Genomic DNA, 18,373 nt, shown 5'->3' with positions numbered 1-18,373 from the left:
CATTATGCTAAGGGGGTGTTTTTCTGCTAAGGGGACAGGACAACTTCACCGCATCAAAGGGACGATGGACGGGGCCATGTACTGTCAAATCATGGGTGAGAACCTCCTTCCCTCAGCCAGGGCATTGAAAATGGGTTGTGGATGGGTATTCCAGCATGACAATGACCCAAAACACACGGCCAAGACAACAAAGGAGTTGTTCAAGAAGAAGCACATTAAGGTCCTGGAGTGGCCTAGCCAGTCTCCAGACCTTAATCCCATAGGAAATCTGTGGAGGGAGCTGAAGGTTAGAGTTGCCAAACGTCAGCATCGAAACCTTAATGACTTGGAGAAGATCTGCAAAGAGGAGTGGGACAAAATTCCTCCTGAGATGTGTGCAAACCTTGTGGCTAACTACAAGAAACGTCTGACCTCTGTGATTGCCAACAAGGGTTTTGCCACCAAGTACTAAGTCATGTTTTGCAGAGGGGTCAAATACTTATTTCCCTCATTAAAATGCAAATCAATTTATAACATTTTTGACATGCGTTTTTCTGGATTTTGTTGTTGTTATTCTGTCTCTCACTGTTCAAATAAACCTACCATTAAAATTATAGACTGATCATGTCTTTGTCAGTGGGAAAACGTACAAAATCAGCAGGGGATCAAATACTTTTTTCCCTCACTGTGTATATATATATATATATATATATATATATATATATATATATATATATATATATATATATATATATATATATATATATATATATATATATATATATATATATATGGGGAAACATAGGATTTTTCACACAGCATGCCTTTTCTTTGCTGGGCAGGACTTTTGGGAAATGTTAGAGTATACCCAATTCTCCAGGCACCACTACATCACTGACTATATGTACAAATTTGCAAAACGTATGACATCTTACGAATTCTAGCTAGGTGGCTAAGGTTAGCTAGGGGTTAGAGTTAAGTTTAGGAGTTAGGTTAAAGGGTTAGGGAATGGTTAGCTAAAAGGGTTAAGGTTGGGCGGAGGGTTTGCTAACAAGCTAAGTAGTTGGAAAGTAGCTAAAAAGTAGTAAGTACTTAAATGCTAAAGTTGTCTGTGATGAGACTCAAACTCACAACCTTTGGCCTTAAGTAATCATCTATCTTGTGTGACCATATGCAACGTAGCATATCTTACTAATGAGTGTGCCGGATTTACATTTACTATGTTACGTGTAGTCTGAGACCAGGCTGAATTATTGCTAAACCTCAACTATTTCTACAATTTATCTTTGAAAAATGATTTTAAACCTAACCTTAACCAAACTGATAACCATATACCAATTTTGACTGTGTTTTTGGTAACTAGTAATGACCCATGTGACGATAGCTTGCAAAGCATGTCAGGGTCACAAACAACCGGTCTACCCTTTGTCAAAAGCTGGTTAGGAGAATTGGGTTAACTTTAGGAAATGAGTTAGGGTTAGCTAAAATGCAAAACATTTCAACTTTAATTTTACTAAAGCTGGATCCCTTCTAGCCATGACAGATATAGCCCCTGGTTCTCCTCAGACTTGACTGCCCTTGACCAGCACAAAAACATCCTGTGGCGTACTGCATTAGCATCGAACAGCCCCCGCGATATGCAACTTTTCAGGGAAGTCAGGAACCAATATACACAATCAGTTAGGAAAGCAAAGGCTAGCTTTTTCAAACAGAAATGTGCATCCTGTAGCACTAACTCCAAAAAGTTTTGGGACACTGTAAAGTCCATGGAAAATAAGAGCACCTCCTCCCAACTGCCCACTGCACTGAGGCTAGGAAACACTATCACCACCGATAAATCTACAATAATCGAGAATTTCAACAAGCATTTTGATACGGCTGGCCATGCTTTCCACCTGGCTACCACTACCCCGGCCACCAGCTCTGCACCCTCTGCTGCAACTTGCCCATGCCCCCCCCCCTGCTTCTCCTTCACACAAATTCAGACAGCTGATGTTCTGAAAGAACTGAAAAATCTGGACCCCTACAAATCAGCTGGGCTAGACAATCTGGACCCTTTCTTTCTAAAATTAGCCGCTGAAATTGTCGCAACCCCTATTACTAGCCTGTTCAACCTCTCTTTCGTAACGTCTGAGATCCCCAGAGATTGGAAAGCTGCCGCGGTCATCCCCCTCTTCAAAGGGGGTGACACTCTAGATCCAAACTGTTACAGACCTATATCCATCCTGCCCTGCCTTTCGAAAGTATTCGAAAGCCAAGTTAACAAACAGATCACCGACCATTTCGAATCCCACCGTACCTTCTCCGCTATGCAATCCGGTTTCCGAGCTGGTCATGGGTGCACCTCAGCCACGCTCAAGGTCCTAAACAACATTATAACCGCAATCGATAAGACAGTACTGCGCAGCCATCTTCATCAACCTGGCCAAGGCTTTCGACTCTGTCAACCACCGCATTCTTATTGGCAGACTAAATAGCCTTGGTTTCTCTAATGACTGCCTCGCCTGGTTCACCAACTACTTCTCAGATAGAGTTCAATGTGTCAAATCGGAGGGCCTGTTGTCTGGACCTCTGGCCGTCTCTATGGGGGTGCCACAGGGTTCAATTCTCGGGCCGACTCTATTCTCTGTGTATATCAATGATGTCGCTCTTGCTGCTGGTGACGCTCTGATCCACCTCTATGCGGACGACACCATTTTGTATACATCTGGCCCTTCATTGGACACTGTGTTAACAAACCTCCAAACAAGCTTCAACGCCATACAACACTCCTTCCGTAGCCTCCAACTGCTCTTAAACACTAGTAAAACTAAATGCATGCTCTTCAACCGAACGCTGCTTGCACCCGCCCACCCGACTAGAATCACTACTCTCGGCGGGTCTGACCTAGAGTATGTGGACAACTACAAATACCTAGGTGTCTGGTTAGACTGTAAACTCTCCTTCCAGACTCGCATTAAGCATCTCCAATCAAAAGTTAGATCTAGAATCGGCTTCCTATTTCGCAACAAAGCCTCCTTCACTCATGCTACCAAACATGCCCTCGTAAAACTGACTATCCTACCGATCCTTGACTTCGGCGACGTCATTTACAAAATAGCTTCCAACACTCTACTCAGCAAATTGGATGTAGTCTATCACAGTGCCATCCGTTTTGTCACCAAAGCCCCATATACTACCCACCATTGTGACCTGTACGCTCTTGTTGGCTGGCCCTCACTACATATTCATCTCCCTCACTAACTTTAAGCATCAGTTGTCAGAGCACCTTACCGATCACTGCACCTGTACACAGCCATTCTGAAATTAGCCCACCCAACTACCTCATCCCCATATTGTTATTTATTTAGCTAATTTGCACCCCAGTATCTCTATTTGCACATCATCTTTTGCACATCTACAGTGGGGGAAAAAAGTATTTAGTCAGCCACCAATTGTGCAAGTTCTCCCACTTAAAAAGATGAGGCCTGTAATTTATCATAGGTACACGTCAACTATGACAGACAAAATGAGAAAAAATAATCCAGAAAATCACATTGTAGGATTTTTAATGAATTTATTTGCAAATTATGGTGGAAAATAAGTATTTGGTCAATAACAAAAGTTTCTCAATACTTTGTTATATACCCTTTGTTGGCAATGACACAGGTCAAACGTTTTCTGTAAGTCTTCACAAGGTTTTCACACACTGTTGCTGGTATTTTGGCCCATTCCTCCATGCAGATCTCCTCTAGAACAGTGATGTTTTGGGGCTGTCGCTGGGCAACACGGACTTTCAACTCCCTCCAAAGATTTTCTATGGGGTTGAGATCTGGAGACTGGCTAGGCCACTCCAGGACCTTGAAATGCTTCTTACGAAGCCACTCCTTCGTTGCCCGGGCGGTGTGTTTGGGATCATTGTCATGTTGAAAGACCCAGCCACGTTTCATCTTCAATGCCCTTGCTGATGGAAGGAGGTTTTCACTCAAAATCTCATGATACATGGCCCCATTCATTCTTTCCTTTACACGGATCAGTCGTCCTGGTCCCTTTGCAGAAAAACAGCCCCAAAGCATGATGTTTCCACCCCCATGCTTCACAGTAGGTATGGTGTTCTTTGGATGCAACTCGGCATTCTTTGTCCTCCAAACACGACGAGTTGAGTTTGATCTGGTTTCATCCGACCATATGACATTCTCCCAATCATCTTCTGGATCATCCAAATGCACTCTAGCAAACTTCAGACGGGTCTGGACATGTACTGGCTTAAGCAGGGGGACACGTCTTGCACTGCAGGATTTGAGTCCCTGGCGGCGTAGTGTGTTACTGATGGTAGGCTTTGTTACTTTGGTCCCAGCTCTCTGCAGGTCATTCACTAGGTCCCCCCGTGTGGTTCTGGGATTTTTGCTCACCGTTCTTGTGATCATTTTGACCCCACAGGGTGAGATCTTGCGTGGAGACCCAGATCGAGGGAGATTATCAGTGGTCTTGTATGTCTTCCATTTCCTAATAATTGCTCCCACAGTTGATTTCTTCAAACCAAGCTGCTTACCTATTGCAGATTCAGTCTTCCCAGCCTGGTGCAGGTCTACAATTTTGTTTCTGGTGTCCTTTGACAGCTCTTTGGTCTTGGCCATAGTGGAGGTTGGAGTGTGACTGTTTGAGGTTGTGGACAGGTGTCTTTTATACTGATAACAAGTTCAAACAGGTGCCATTAATACAGGTAACGAGTGGAGGACAGAGGAGCCTCTTAAAGAAGAAGTTACAGGTCTGTGAGAGCCAGAAATCTTGCTTGTTTGTAGGTCACCAAATACTTATTTTCCACCATAATTTGCAAATAAATTCATTACAAATCCTACAATGTGATTTTCTGGAGAAAAAAAATCTCAATTTGTCTGTCATAGTTGACAGAAAATTACAGGCCTCTCTCATCTTTTTAAGTGGGAGAACTTGCACAATTGGTGGCTGACACAATACTTTTTCCCCCCACTGTATCATTCCAGTGTTAATACGAAATTGTAACTATTTTGCACTATGGCCTATTTATTGCTTTACCTCCATAACTTACTACATTTGCACACACTATGTATATATATTTTCTGTTGTATTTTTGACTATGTTTTGTTTTACCCCGTATGTAACTCTGTTGTTTTTATCACACTGCTTTGCTTTATCTTGGCCAGGTCGCAGTTGTAAATGAGAACTTGTTCTCAACTGGCTTACCTGGTTAAATAAAGGTGAAATAAAATAAAAAATAAAAAAAATGACCGTGAAATGAAAGTCCCGTAATGTTTTTGAAGGATTTCCACTAGTTAACACAGCCACAGAGTCATAATGGGCTATTTCGTAAAAATGAATTAAAACAAATTAGCAATTTGGTCTTAATTTAAGGTTAGGCTTGAATTAACATTTTAAGATAAATTGTAGAAATGGGCGGAGTTTGAATTCGTGGCTGTGGTAACTAGTGACTGCCTTTTTGAATGGGCATCAAGATGTATAAATGTATGTAAAATTATATTTGTATTGTATGTTTTAATTTACCTTTACCCAATGCCTTTTATGAAGGTTTTCGAATTGCTGAAAAAAATAAGCAAATCGAAAACCTTCATGAAAGGCATCAAGGTAGAAGCAAATGAATCCACAAATAGAATTTTACATTTCTTAAATTAGGAAGGAAAGATGCACTTTTAAGGGTTTCGAATATCTTCCTCGTTTGGAATCTCAGAATTGATTTGGTCCCATTGGCATTGAATTTACTCTAAAATACACATCTGAGTGAAATAACACCCTTGCAGTTTTCACATTTTGCTTCAATCAATTTGCTTTCATATATATATATATATATTTTTTACAATGTAGCTAAGGTCATTGGAACACTTGAACATAATTATATTTTATAGCAGACCCGCTACATATTCATCCCAAGAGGGGACATTATAAACCCATGGAATCAAAAAAGTGCAATACAATACGCCACTATGAATTACATAATATGCTATATAAAACCTTTGCTCCATTGGTATGCATCATGGGTCACACACTGGACTTCGTCTACACTTTGCACCATTGTACCTTGTGGTTTACTCTGTGGTGAATGGGATTATACAAATCCATGGTCACACAACATGTAAGGGGAGTCCATGTTTCCATACCAGTGTCCAGGCCATATTATTTGCAGGTCCTTTGACAGTTTGTGTCAACAGAATCTACACAACACCATCACCAGAAGCACAAGTTCCACAAGGTCCATGGTGATGTTGTGGGATAATCTGTTTGTTACATTTGAGGGTTTCAGGCCATCTATTAAGGTCATGGTCTTTTTTTATCTGTACACCACAAAACAAATGTGCCAGCCTCCAACATTTATTTAAAAATGGAGTCTAGATCACATTTACCATGAAGTGGACAGAAATTGGGCCCTACTGCCCAGTCTAGTTTTCAACCCAATGAACCACACATTCGACTGGATTGTTCTGATGAATGTCCTGGAGGGTTGAATCTGGTAAGCATAATATTAATAAGAAGTCAAGTTAACGAAAATATGTAAAGTAATTAATCATCAATATTTTTACTGAAAATGTGGCTGAAATTCATGAACTCAAGCATACCATTCTGATAAGTTATAGGCTACCTTACCTGTTCTGTCATGAGCCTCTCACTCCACCGGGTTACCACCTTAATTTTCTTCCACTCTGCTCACCACTCTCTCTACTCAGCCTAACTAGCTCCACCTGTCCCTGCTCTGCTCTGCTCTAATTACTCTGCCAGCTGCGCTGCATTACCCACTACCTCTCCCAGTATTTAAGGCCCTGTCTTTCAGCTCTCCGGTGTCAGATCGTCTGCAAAGCTCACACCCGGAACCTGTTTGCTCGCGCTTCTGGCTCACCCTGGTTTTGTGACCCCGAACCTGCCTGATTTTTGGATACTCTTCTGCCCCAGGAGATCCAGACCTGCTTCTGCCATAACGACTCCTGACTACTCTTCAATCCCGGTAACTCTGACCAGCCTTCTGCCTTGCTACTACGTATTTTGGATTTCCCTTGAACTGTACTGCTGCCTTGTTTCATTCCGCCCTGTTGTGTCTGTGTCTCCCCCCCCCAGGACTTCTGGACCACCCACCACCGGCTTCATAGGACGCATCGCTGCCACTGGGGGGGGCACAGACCCAGCACATTGGACGGGATCCCTGTTACCCCTGGAGCCTTCATTCACTCCCTACTTCCCTTTTCCCTTTAGTTTTAATAAACTTTCTGGTGTGACGCAATTGTGGTCCTCTGGTCGTCTGTCTGAACCGTGACAGTACGATCTGACCATTATGGACTCAGCGCACACTTTCCCCGACATGGAAACCGATGAGCATGAGCAGCAGTTCCAGCAGCAGCAACAACAACTCGCCATGATCATTCAACTCCTCACCAACCTTACCCCAGCCAGTCTGCCCACCAGCCCTGCCCCCGAGTTACCTGCCCCGGTCATTGCAGCCGCTGCTCCGGAACCCAAGATTGGAAACCCCGAGCGGTTCAACGGCGACTCAACCCAGGTCCGGCCATTCCTGACTAGCTGCCGACTTCAGTTCTCCTTGCAGCCAAGGACCTTCGCCACGGAGGGGGCTAAAGTTGGGTATGCCATCACTCACCTGACGGGCCGAGCTCGACTCTGGGGAACAGCAGAGTTCGAACGTCAAACCCCCGCATGTGCAACCTTCGACCTGTTTGCTGAGGAGATGCTGAAGGTGTTTGACCTGGATTCACCAACCGCAGAGGCGTCTCGTGAACTGTTCAGTATTCGACAAGGCAGACGTACAGTCGCAGACCATTCCATCGACTTCCGAACCCTGGCTAGACGAAGTTCTTGGAACACACCATCGTTGGTGGACGCGTTCTTCCATAGTTTGGCTGACTATATCAAGGACGAGTTGGTCTCCCATGAACTGCCTTCCACTCTTGATGAAGCCATCGCACTGACTGTCAGGATCGACAGAAGGATACAGACCCGTCGTCGTGAGAGGGGGCGCCAAGGTCCACCTACTACCGGCATTCGGAGAGATCCGACTGGGCTCCTGTCATCTACTGCCACTCACCCAGGTCAGCTTGATCAGTCTGAGCCTATGGAGATTGGGCGAGCCTCTCTCACTCCTGCAGAGCGCCAGCGCCGCTTCACCTCAAACCTCTGCCTCTATTGTGGAGGTGATGGACATCGTGTGGTAACCTGCCCTTTAAAGGGCCGAAGCTCACCGGGCATAGGGGGAGTCCGGTTGAGTTCAATGACCATCCAGTCCTCCGACCGCAAACCCCTGCTGCAAGTTCACCTCCGCCTCTCTGACTCAACTCACACCCTGGCTGCTCTGGTGGATTCTGGCGCCGAAGCCAACATAATGGACATCAAGCTGGCACGCCAACTGGGACTGGAGAACCTCCGTTTGACACCTCCTATTCCTGCCCGGGCACTGGACGGACACTTACTCGGATCGGTCACTCATGTCACGGCCCCGGTCTCGATGGGTCTGTCCGGAAACCATCAAGAAACTATCCAGTTTCACCTGCTCCCCTCTCCAGGCCAACCCCTCATCCTGGGTTACCCATGGCTCCGCCGGCACAACCCTCAGCTCGACTGGGTGACCGGGGTGATCAGGGAGTGGGGAGAGGACTGCCACCGAACCTGCCTGCTTGCTGCCGCACTACCCCCTCGGCCAGTACCTACTAACTCCGCTCCTGACCTCTCCAATGTCCCAGAATGCTACCATGGTCTCAGAGAGGTGTTTAACAAAGCAAGAGCCACATCTCTGCCCCCTCACCGACCGTACGACTGTGCCATCGACCTCCTCCCTGGAACAGCCCCTCCAAAGGGTCGTCTTTATTCGTTGTCTGCTCCTGAAAGAAAGTCCATGGAGGACTACATCAATGGCTCTCTGTCCGCAGGATTAATCCGTTCATCTTCATCTCCTGCTGGTGCTGGCTTCTTCTTTGTGGGGAAGAAGGACGGATCTCTTCGCCCCTGCATCGACTACAGGGGACTCAACGACATCACAGTGAAAAACCGTTACCCTCTGCCTCTGCTCACCTCTGCTTTTGAGTTGCTCCAGGGAGCCACTGTTTTTACCAAGTTGGATCTCAGAAACGCTTACCACCTAGTGCGGATCCGGGAGGGAGATGAATGGAAAACCGCATTCAATACACCAACAGGCCACTACGAGTATCTGGTTATGCCTTTTGGCCTCACCAATGCTCCTGCTGTGTTCCAGGCTCTAGTGAATGATGTACTGCGGGACATGTTAAACAAGTTTGTCTTCGTTTACCTGGATGACATCTTAATCTACTCCAGAAACCTGTCTGAACACACCCGCCATGTCCAGCAAGTCCTTCATCGTCTTCTGGAGAATTCCCTCTACGCCAAGGCAGAGAAATGTGAGTTTCACGTCAAGACAGTGGCCTTCCTGGGGTACATAGTGGCAGAGGGAAGTATCCAAATGGATCCTGCCAAAGTATCAGCAGTCACTTCATGGCCAGTTCCGGAGAACAGAAAGAAGCTGCAACAGTTTCTGGGGTTTGCTAACTTCTACAGAAAGTTTATCCGGAACTACAGTACCGTTGCTGCCCCTCTCACTGCTCTAACCAGCACCAAGCAACCCTTCACCTGGACCCCAGCAGCCGACAAGGCCTTCAGTACCCTCAAGGTGAGGTTCACCTCCGCTCCCATCCTCCAGATGCCTGATGTGGACCGGCAATTCATTGTGGAGGTGGACGCCTCGGATGTGGGAGTTGGTGCTGTGATTTCTCAGTGGGCTGCGGAGGATAGGAAGCTCCATCCCTGTGCCTTTTTCTCACGTCGGTTGTCCCCCTCTGAGTGCAATTACGACATAGGGAACCGTGAGCTGCTGGCTGTAAAGCTTGCCTTGGAGGAGTGGCGTCACTGGCTGGAGGGGTCCACCATTCCATTTCTCGTTTGGACCGATCATAAGAACTTGGAGTACATCCGCACGGCCAAACGGTTGAACTCCAGGCAGTCCCGCTGGGCCCTGTTCTTCACCAGGTTTAATTTCACTCTGTCATACCGGCCTGGATCACGCAACACCAAGCCAGACGCCCTCTCCCGTCAATTCCAGAAGGATGACACCCCCTCCAAGGACCCTGTGTCGATTCTGCCAAGTCCCTGCATCGTTGCAGCTCTGACCTGGGCTGTTGAGGAACAGGTGCTGGAGGCTCTCCGTAACCAGCCAGGTCCCAGCACTTGCCCAGCTGACCGCCTTTTTGTCCCCGAAGACCTGAGGTCCCAGGTCGTTCAGTGGGGACATGACTCCCGCCTAGCTTGTCACCCTGGCTCCACCCGCACTTACAACCTGCTCGCCCAGAGGTTCTGGTGGCCCTCTCTGAGAAAGGATGTACGGGAATTCGTCCAAGCCTGCCCCATCTGCAACCAACACAAGTCGTCCTGCCAGCCCCCAGCCGGATTGCTGCAGCCCCTGCCTGTGCCCAGACGTCCCTGGTCTCACATCGCCCTTGACTTTGTCACGGGGCTGCCCCCTTCAAGTGGCATGACCGTCATTCTCACCATAGTTGACCGTTTCAGCAAGATGGCACACTTCATTCCCCTCCCCAAGCTCCCAACCGCCAAGGAGACCGCCCAGGTGGTCCTGGAACACGTCTTCCGGATCCACGGACTGCCAAAGGATGTAGTTTCTGACCGTGGTCCACAATTCTCCTCCGCTTTTTGGAAGGAGTTCTGTCACCTGCTGGGAGCCACAGTCAGTCTGACTTCCGGATTCCATCCCCAATCCAATGGGCAGTCAGAGCGGGCTAATCAGGAGCTCGAGAAGGCACTGCGATGCATGACTTCACGCAACCCCCACTCCTGGTCGCAGCAATTGACATGGGTGGAGTACGCACACAATTCTCTGACCTGCTCTGCCATCGGTATGTCCCCTTTCCAATGTGTTTATGGATACCAGCCTCCTCTATTTGCCAGCCAGGAAGAGGAGGTTACTTGCCCATCTGCACTTGCTTTTGCCCGTCGATGTCGCCGCACCTGGTCACAAGCCCGAGCCACACTCCTCAGATCCGTTGCCAGCTACACTACCGGGGCCAACCGTCGGAGAATTCCTGCTCCCACCTACCATGTTGGTCAAAGGGTGTGGTTGTCATCGAAGAACCTGCCACTCAGGGTGGAGTCACAGAAGCTGGCACCTCGGTTCATTGGCCCATTCCCTATCATAAGAGTGATTAGCCCAACTGCTGTCCGGCTCCAACTGCCTAATTCCCTGAGGGTGCACCCCACTTTCCATGTGTCTAAGATTAAGCCCATCCATGAGAGTCCGCTGGTCCCTGCTGCGCCTTGTCCTCCTCCTCCACGGCTCGTCGATGGTGGTCTGGTTTACACCGTCCGCCGCCTGCTTCGGTCCAGACGGAGGGGTAGGGGTCTCCAGTACCTCATTGACTGGGAGGGCTATGGACCTGAGGAAAGGACCTGGGTGCCAGCTAGTCGGATTGTGGATAGGACTCTCATCACCGCTTTCCACCAACGGCATCCTGATCAACCTGCAATCCGTAGGGGCCGCCCCAGAGGGGTCCCTAACCGTCCTGCCCGCTCGGCTTCCTGTCCTGTGCCTGATCCTGTCTCGGGACCTGTCCCATCTCCCGACCACGGCCCTCCGGCTTCCTCCGAGGATGAGGACGTTCACTCGGACCGTTCGGAGGAGTTCTAGCCCTCCTCCGGCTCCCCTCCTCCCGCCCGGCGTGGTGTTGCTCTTGGGACTTCTGGGGCCGTCCCTTGGGGGGGGGGTTCTGTCATGAGCCTCTCACTCCACCGGGTTACCACCTTAATTTTCTTCCACTCTGCTCACCACTCTCTCTACTCAGCCTAACTAGCTCCACCTGTCCCTGCTCTGCTCTGCTCTAATTACTCTGCCAGCTGCGCTGCATTACCCACTACCTCTCCCAGTATTTAAGGCCCTGTCTTTCAGCTCTCCGGTGTCAGATCGTCTGCAAAGCTCACACCCGGAACCTGTTTGCTCGCGCTTCTGGCTCACCCTGGTTTTGTGACCCCGGACCTGCCTGATTTTTGGATACTCTTCTGCCCCAGGAGATCCAGACCTGCTTCTGCCATAACGACTCCTGACTACTCTTCAATCCCGGTAACTCTGACCAGCCTTCTGCCTTGCTACTACGTATTTTGGATTTCCCTTGAACTGTACTGCTGCCTTGTTTCATTCCGCCCTGTTGTGTCTGTGTCTCCCCCCCCCAGGACTTCTGGACCACCCACCACCGGCTTCATAGGACGCATCGCTGCCACTGGGGGGGGCACAGACCCAGCACATTGGACGGGATCCCTGTTACCCCTGGAGCCTTCATTCACTCCCTACTTCCCTTTTCCCTTTAGTTTTAATAAACTTTCTGGTGTGACGCAATTGTGGTCCTCTGGTCGTCTGTCTGAACCGTGACATGTTCCCACAAACAGCATTGATGTTCCCTCTGTGTCTGATACCTAGTAAAAAGAAACCTAAACTCAATAAAACATAAAAAGTGCAACCGTTGGGGTAATATACATTCCTGTCAGCCGTCTCCTTACCACATTGAGTATGATAGAAAATACTGTGGGTGTTATTCATTAACATACCTCTGTAGGGCTTTTTGTCTCTGGAAAAGTCCTCTCTGGAAAGGTACAAGAATTAACATTGAGACAAAAACTAATTTAGAAATTGATAACATACACTGTATGGCATTGTCATGATATTTAAAACATTCTTGTATATTTAATTGTATTCATCTTGTGTGCTCTAGTACTGGTACTCCTGTATATAGCTCCATTCTTGTATATTTTATTTTAATCCTTGTGTTACTATTTGTATTTATTTTTTAACTGCATCGTTTGGAAGGGCTCGTAAGCAATCATTTCACGGTAAAGTCTACACCCGTTGTATTTGGCGCACGTGACAAATACATTTTTATTTGATATAGTGCTGGATATTTCTCACTTGTTCATCTGGGCAATTAAAACAATAAATGAAACTACAATTCCCCCAAATAATCTCACCAGATACAGGATCTTTTCTTTTTTTCCTTCTAGTTTTCATAATAGCCGTCATTGCTGCTATCACAGCTAGTACCACCACCACCACAACAGGATATATTATTGCAGCTACGGGAGGGGAGGTCTGTGGTCCGCATTCAGAGTTGGATGAATGAGTTCCAGGTTTAATTTGCTGAAGCTTCAAGGTATCACATCTATAATAAGAGAAACAGACCACTGGTAATCAACAATTTGGTCATCCAACTTTCAGTTTTACATTTCTATGTGAGCATATTATGTAGTATTTAGATGATATTTTGAGGGAAATAACCATTTGCATGAGCCACACTTACTGTGTGTGTGGCTGGCAGGATGTTAATGATCCATCTGAATAAGTATCACCAGTGCAGTCAGCACACACAGTATCTGTAGATGTTGTTCCTAAATCAACACCGGGTGAAACTCATTAAAGGTCCTAACTTGAGATGTGCTTAACTCACATCTGCATAAATCATGCACTGATGTCAATGGAAGACTTACATGAATACATACCTGTGTGGCTGATGTATTGACCAGGTTTACAGCTGCTGTGTCTCTGGGCTGCTCTACAACCATCCTTAGTTGGGTCTAGACAGTAGAACCCCTCCAGTGTCCCACAGACAGTGTCTGATGAAGGTCTACATGGCTGCTTTACCTTCAAACCCAAACCTATGGAGAAAACATTAAGTTATATCTGATGCAAATTATGAGACACATTTCATTCATACAACTGACATATCCTCATAGCACAACAGCATAGACTAACATCAGTGTTTGTGTCAGGGTTTCAGTGCAGACACACAGGACCACTCTTACCTGGATCACAGTTGGTACACACTTTGCATTTTATGAGACCATTGGGCTCATCAAGGAATGTAGAATCAACACAGGGCACACAGCTGGTGCTGGTGAATTCAGTACAATGCTTATGTACACGATTTCCTGCAGAAGAGAGAATCACAATGTCATGTTTTTCTGTTGGTGTTGATGATGTATTAATGTCTGGTGATTCATATGATGTAAAGAGAGGTTCCTTACCTGGTGAACACATGGGACAACATTCATCCCCTATTCTGTACTCGGCTCTACCACATGCAATACAGGATCCAATGCTTTCAAGCACCAATATAATATTTATCTGGAAGTAGAGAACATGTTAGAAAAAACATCTGAAAAATCTAAACTGATTGTGTGTTTTCATAAAACGTACAGAAGTAGTATCTGCAAATTCAGTCAATAAATGTGAAAATGTACTTCTCTCCAACACGTTTTTTCTACAAGGTTTCAGTAAAATGGACAGAACTAGTAGGCTAATAATAACTCTGATTTATATTTCATAGAGGAAATATATACATTGATAAATTGTTTTTGAAAGATGCCAAGCCACAAAATGTGCAAATCAGAAATGTTTCACTTACAGTCCATATCAAGGTTTCAAACTGTTCCATGGTTCCTCAATCCTCACCAACTAATTTGTGAAGTTCTTAGGAGTTTTGAAGTATGTAGATGAACTGACCTGTGGACTTAATGTATTTTAGTACATGTAAATATAATCCTTTCAATTTGTAAATTATATCTTGCTGAATTTAATCAGTAAAAATAAAAAAATAAAAACTAATAAGCTAGTTATCAACTTTGAGAAGTATGAAACAGAATTAGGCATGTAGTTATTAGAGAATGCTGCCATCGTTGCCACTTGATACAGCTATGACCAGAAGTGATTTTCGTAGCAGGTTAGGAGAGCATTTTCGCTAACCCGAAACCCTAACCCTTTTCCTGACCTTAACCTAACTCTCCTAACCTGCTACGTTAATTTGTCTAACCTTCTGCTTAAGTTCTTCTAACGGTCCGTGCTATCCAGAATCCTTGGGACGTCCCTACCCCATTGATCTGGAGCATTTGCCTCTCTTGCTTGTTCTCTTTCCTCAACTTGATGATGGGCCTGAGCAGCATGATCATTATCTGGTTCACTGTCTGCTAGGTCTAGCATCATCATTATCTGGTCCACTGTCTGCTAGGTCTAGCATCATCATTATCTGGTCCACTGTCTGCTAGGTCTAGCATCATCCTAGTTGGGAATGAATAAATACACTTATTAGACAATTATAGGGAACACACATTTTTTAAGTGTGTCTATGTGGACATAATTAGGATTATTGTGTCATATGTCATATGTGTTAAATAAATGCCTTATAGATCAGTGGGGGTTGTGGCTTCCTAGTGGGTAGGGAGTGGGAAACTGAAACAAAGCTATATAAATGATATATACAGTGCATTCGGAAAGCGTTCAGACCCCTTGACTTTTTCTACATTTTGTTACGTTACAGCTTTATTCTGAAATGGATTCAATTGTTTTTTTTCCCTTTATAAATCTACACACAATAACCCATAATGACAAAGCAAAAACTATTTTAAAGGAAATGTTTGCAACAAAAAACATACGGAAATATCACATTTACATAAGTATTCAGACCCTTTACTCAGTTCTTTGTTGAGCACCTTTGGCAGCGATTACAGCCTTGAGTCTTCTTGGGTATGACGCGACAAGCTTGGCACACCTGTATTTGGGGACTTTCTCCCATTCTTCTCTGCAGATCATTTTAAGGTCTGTCAGGTTTGATGGGGAGTGTCGCTGCTCAGCTATTTTCAGGTCTCTCCAAAGATGTTTGATCAGGTTTAAGTCCGGGATCAAGCTGGGCCACTCAAGGACATTTGGAGATGTGTCCCGAAGCCCCTCCTGTGTTATCTTGGCTGTGTGCTTAGGGTCGTTGTCCTGTTGGAAGGTGAACCTTTGCCCCAGTCTGAGGTCCTGAGCACTCTGGAGCAGGTTTTCATCAAGGATCTCTCTGTACTTTGCTCCGTTCATCTTTCCCTCGATCCTGACTAGTTTCCCAGTCCCTGCCGCTGAACAACATCCCCACAACATGATGCTGCCACCACCATGCTTCACCGTAGGGATGGTGCCAGGTTTCCTCCAGACGTGACACTTGGCATTCAGGCCAAAAAGTTCAATCTTGGTATCATCAGACCAGAGAATCTTGTTTCTCATGGTCTGAGAGTCTTTAGGTGCCTTTTGGCAAACATCAAGCTGGCTGTCATGTGCCTTTTACTGAGTAGTGGCTTCCCGTCTGGCCATTCTACCATAAAGGCCTGATTGGTGGAGTGCTGCAGAGATGGTTGTCCTTCTGGAATGTTCTCCTATCTCCATAGAAGAACTCTGGAGCTCTGTCAGAGTGACCATCGGGTTCTTGGTCTCCTCCCTGACCAAGGCCCTTCTCTCCCGATTGCTCAGTTTGGCCGGGCGGCCAGCTCTAGGAAGAGGCTTGGTGGTTCCAAACTTATTCCATTTAAGAATGATGGAGGCCACTGTGTTCTTGGGGACCTTCAATGCTGGCCAACATTTTTTTTTACGATTCCCCAGATCTGTGCCTCGACACAATCCTGTCTCAGAGCTCTACGGACAATTCCTTCGACCTCATGGCTTGGTTTTTTCTCTGACATGCACTGTCAACTGTGGGACCTTTACATAGACAGGTGTGTGCCTTTCCAAATCATGTCCAATCAATTCAATTTACCACAGGTGTACTTCTATCAAGTTGTAGAAACATCTCAAGGATGATCAATGCAAACAGGATGCACCTGAGCTCGATTTTGAGTGTCATAGCAAAGGGTGTGAGTATTTGTGAAAACCAGTTTTGGCTTTGTCATTATTGTGTGTAGATTGAGGAAAATGTTTTATTCAATCCATTTTAGAATAAGGCTGTAACATAACAACATTTGGAAAAAGTCAAGGGGTCTGAATAGTTTCTGAATGTACTGTATATATACACACACGTATTTTTATAGGATACATATAGCCTACCATTTGTATTTAATAGTTATGCCTTTGCCTATTCAATCTGGTCACTAACATTGTCTTATGGCATTGCACCAAATTCTTGTCTCAAAAACATCTAATATGTGCTTCAGAAGCAGGTTAGTATTTTTTTGTCATGAATATTGTTCTGGAGGCAGCTCTGCAGTGGTCCCTAGCTGGCACAGCCACAAAGTCATAAAATCTGATTTGTAAACCTAACCCTAAACTTAACCCTAACCTTAACCACACTGCTAACTCTAATGACTAACCTTAAATTAAGTCCAAAAAGCACACTTTTGTTTTAATAAATTTTTACAATATAGCCAATTTTGACTTTGCAGCTGGCCTATTTAAGGGGAAATTGCTTAGTTCTGCCTCCAGGACAAGACCCATGACTAATGATCCTCTATTTGGGAAGCCAGCAATCTGGGCGGCGCACGTGGAAATAGGCCTAGCTGATTATTGAGTTTTGTCTGTCAGTGAAAAGCATCTAAAATGTGTGACGATAATGTGTCTTGAGTATAATTTAAAATATTGAGACAAGAAGAAGCAGAGAGGTGTGTGTGGCCAAGATATGGGCGTCTTTCTCCAGAATGAATGCACTCAGCTCTCCAGAATGTGCTCTGCTGTCTCCAGACAATTCTTGAACATTCATTGTTTTATTGTGTGAATTGTTTGCCCTTTGATTATTTATTTTGATCAATTCCCCATTACATATGTAACCAGTAGGCCTAGTAAATGTACCGTTAATCCCTGTCATTTGGTTACATTAATTACTGTTAATGCATGCATTACAGTCATTTACCGTTCTCATTCTCGGGGTGGAAACGTTGTTTGCAACCTGCTACACTTGTGAGAAACACGTTTTGGTTTATTTCATAATCATAATTTAGGAGTTTTGTTCATTTTTTATTGTCTTTTGTTTGGAGTGCTCCATGTGAGCAGTGAGCATGTGTGGTTTCTCTGTGCTGATAACGTTGAGGGAGCACCTGTGGCTGAACACACCAACCTCCTGAGTTGATACAATGTTGCACTTCACTAGCATATCTCAGAAAAAATACATATCACATGTAGTGTTCCACAAGATTAGATTTTTGTTCCGGTACTGTTCAGTTGATATATGTTACCCCATTGCAGCGTTATCAGAAAGCACAGTATTGATTTTCACTGCTATGCAGACGACGCAACTTTACATTTCTGTGTCACCAGAGGATTTTAGCTCCACGGATATATTTATTAGACTATATTAGTGATGTAAATACTTGGATGGCTCACAACTTCCTCCAGCTAACTCAAGACAAGACTGAGGTACTTATTGTTGGAGCCAATGCACAGAGCGAGAATCTGGCCGCACATTTTAATTCACAGGTAATAAAGATAAAACACCAGGTAAAAAACCTAGGTGTCATTTTAGATTCTGAACTCAATTACGAATCACACATTAGGAATGTGACCAAAATAGCTTTTTACCACCTGAGGAACATTGCCAAGGTGCGGCCGTTTCTCTCTCAGGCTGAT

General features: G+C 45.4%; 1 protein-coding gene and 1 pseudogene across 1 annotated transcript; both read right to left on the bottom strand.

Annotated features, from left to right (window-relative positions):
- The window catches only part of LOC311148022 (tumor necrosis factor receptor superfamily member 14-like), a 216,709-nt gene that overhangs the window by 129,003 nt on the left and 69,333 nt on the right, over positions 1–18,373 (bottom strand).
- Positions 12,807–14,487, bottom strand: LOC311147569 (tumor necrosis factor receptor superfamily member 14-like; annotated as a pseudogene). The gene is made up of 6 exons (XR_014615647.1): positions 14,418–14,487; positions 14,038–14,137; positions 13,816–13,941; positions 13,513–13,668; positions 13,314–13,401; positions 12,807–13,175 (listed from the first exon to the last, which is right to left on the bottom strand). The product of XR_014615647.1 is annotated as a tumor necrosis factor receptor superfamily member 14-like (transcript).

This window comes from Coregonus lavaretus, assembly GCF_964263955.1.
Source record: "Coregonus lavaretus genome assembly, chromosome: 20".
Taxonomy (NCBI): Eukaryota; Metazoa; Chordata; class Actinopteri; order Salmoniformes; family Salmonidae; genus Coregonus; species Coregonus lavaretus.
Note: the sequence above shows the minus strand (reverse complement) of the source record. Positions and strands in the feature narration are given on the sequence as shown.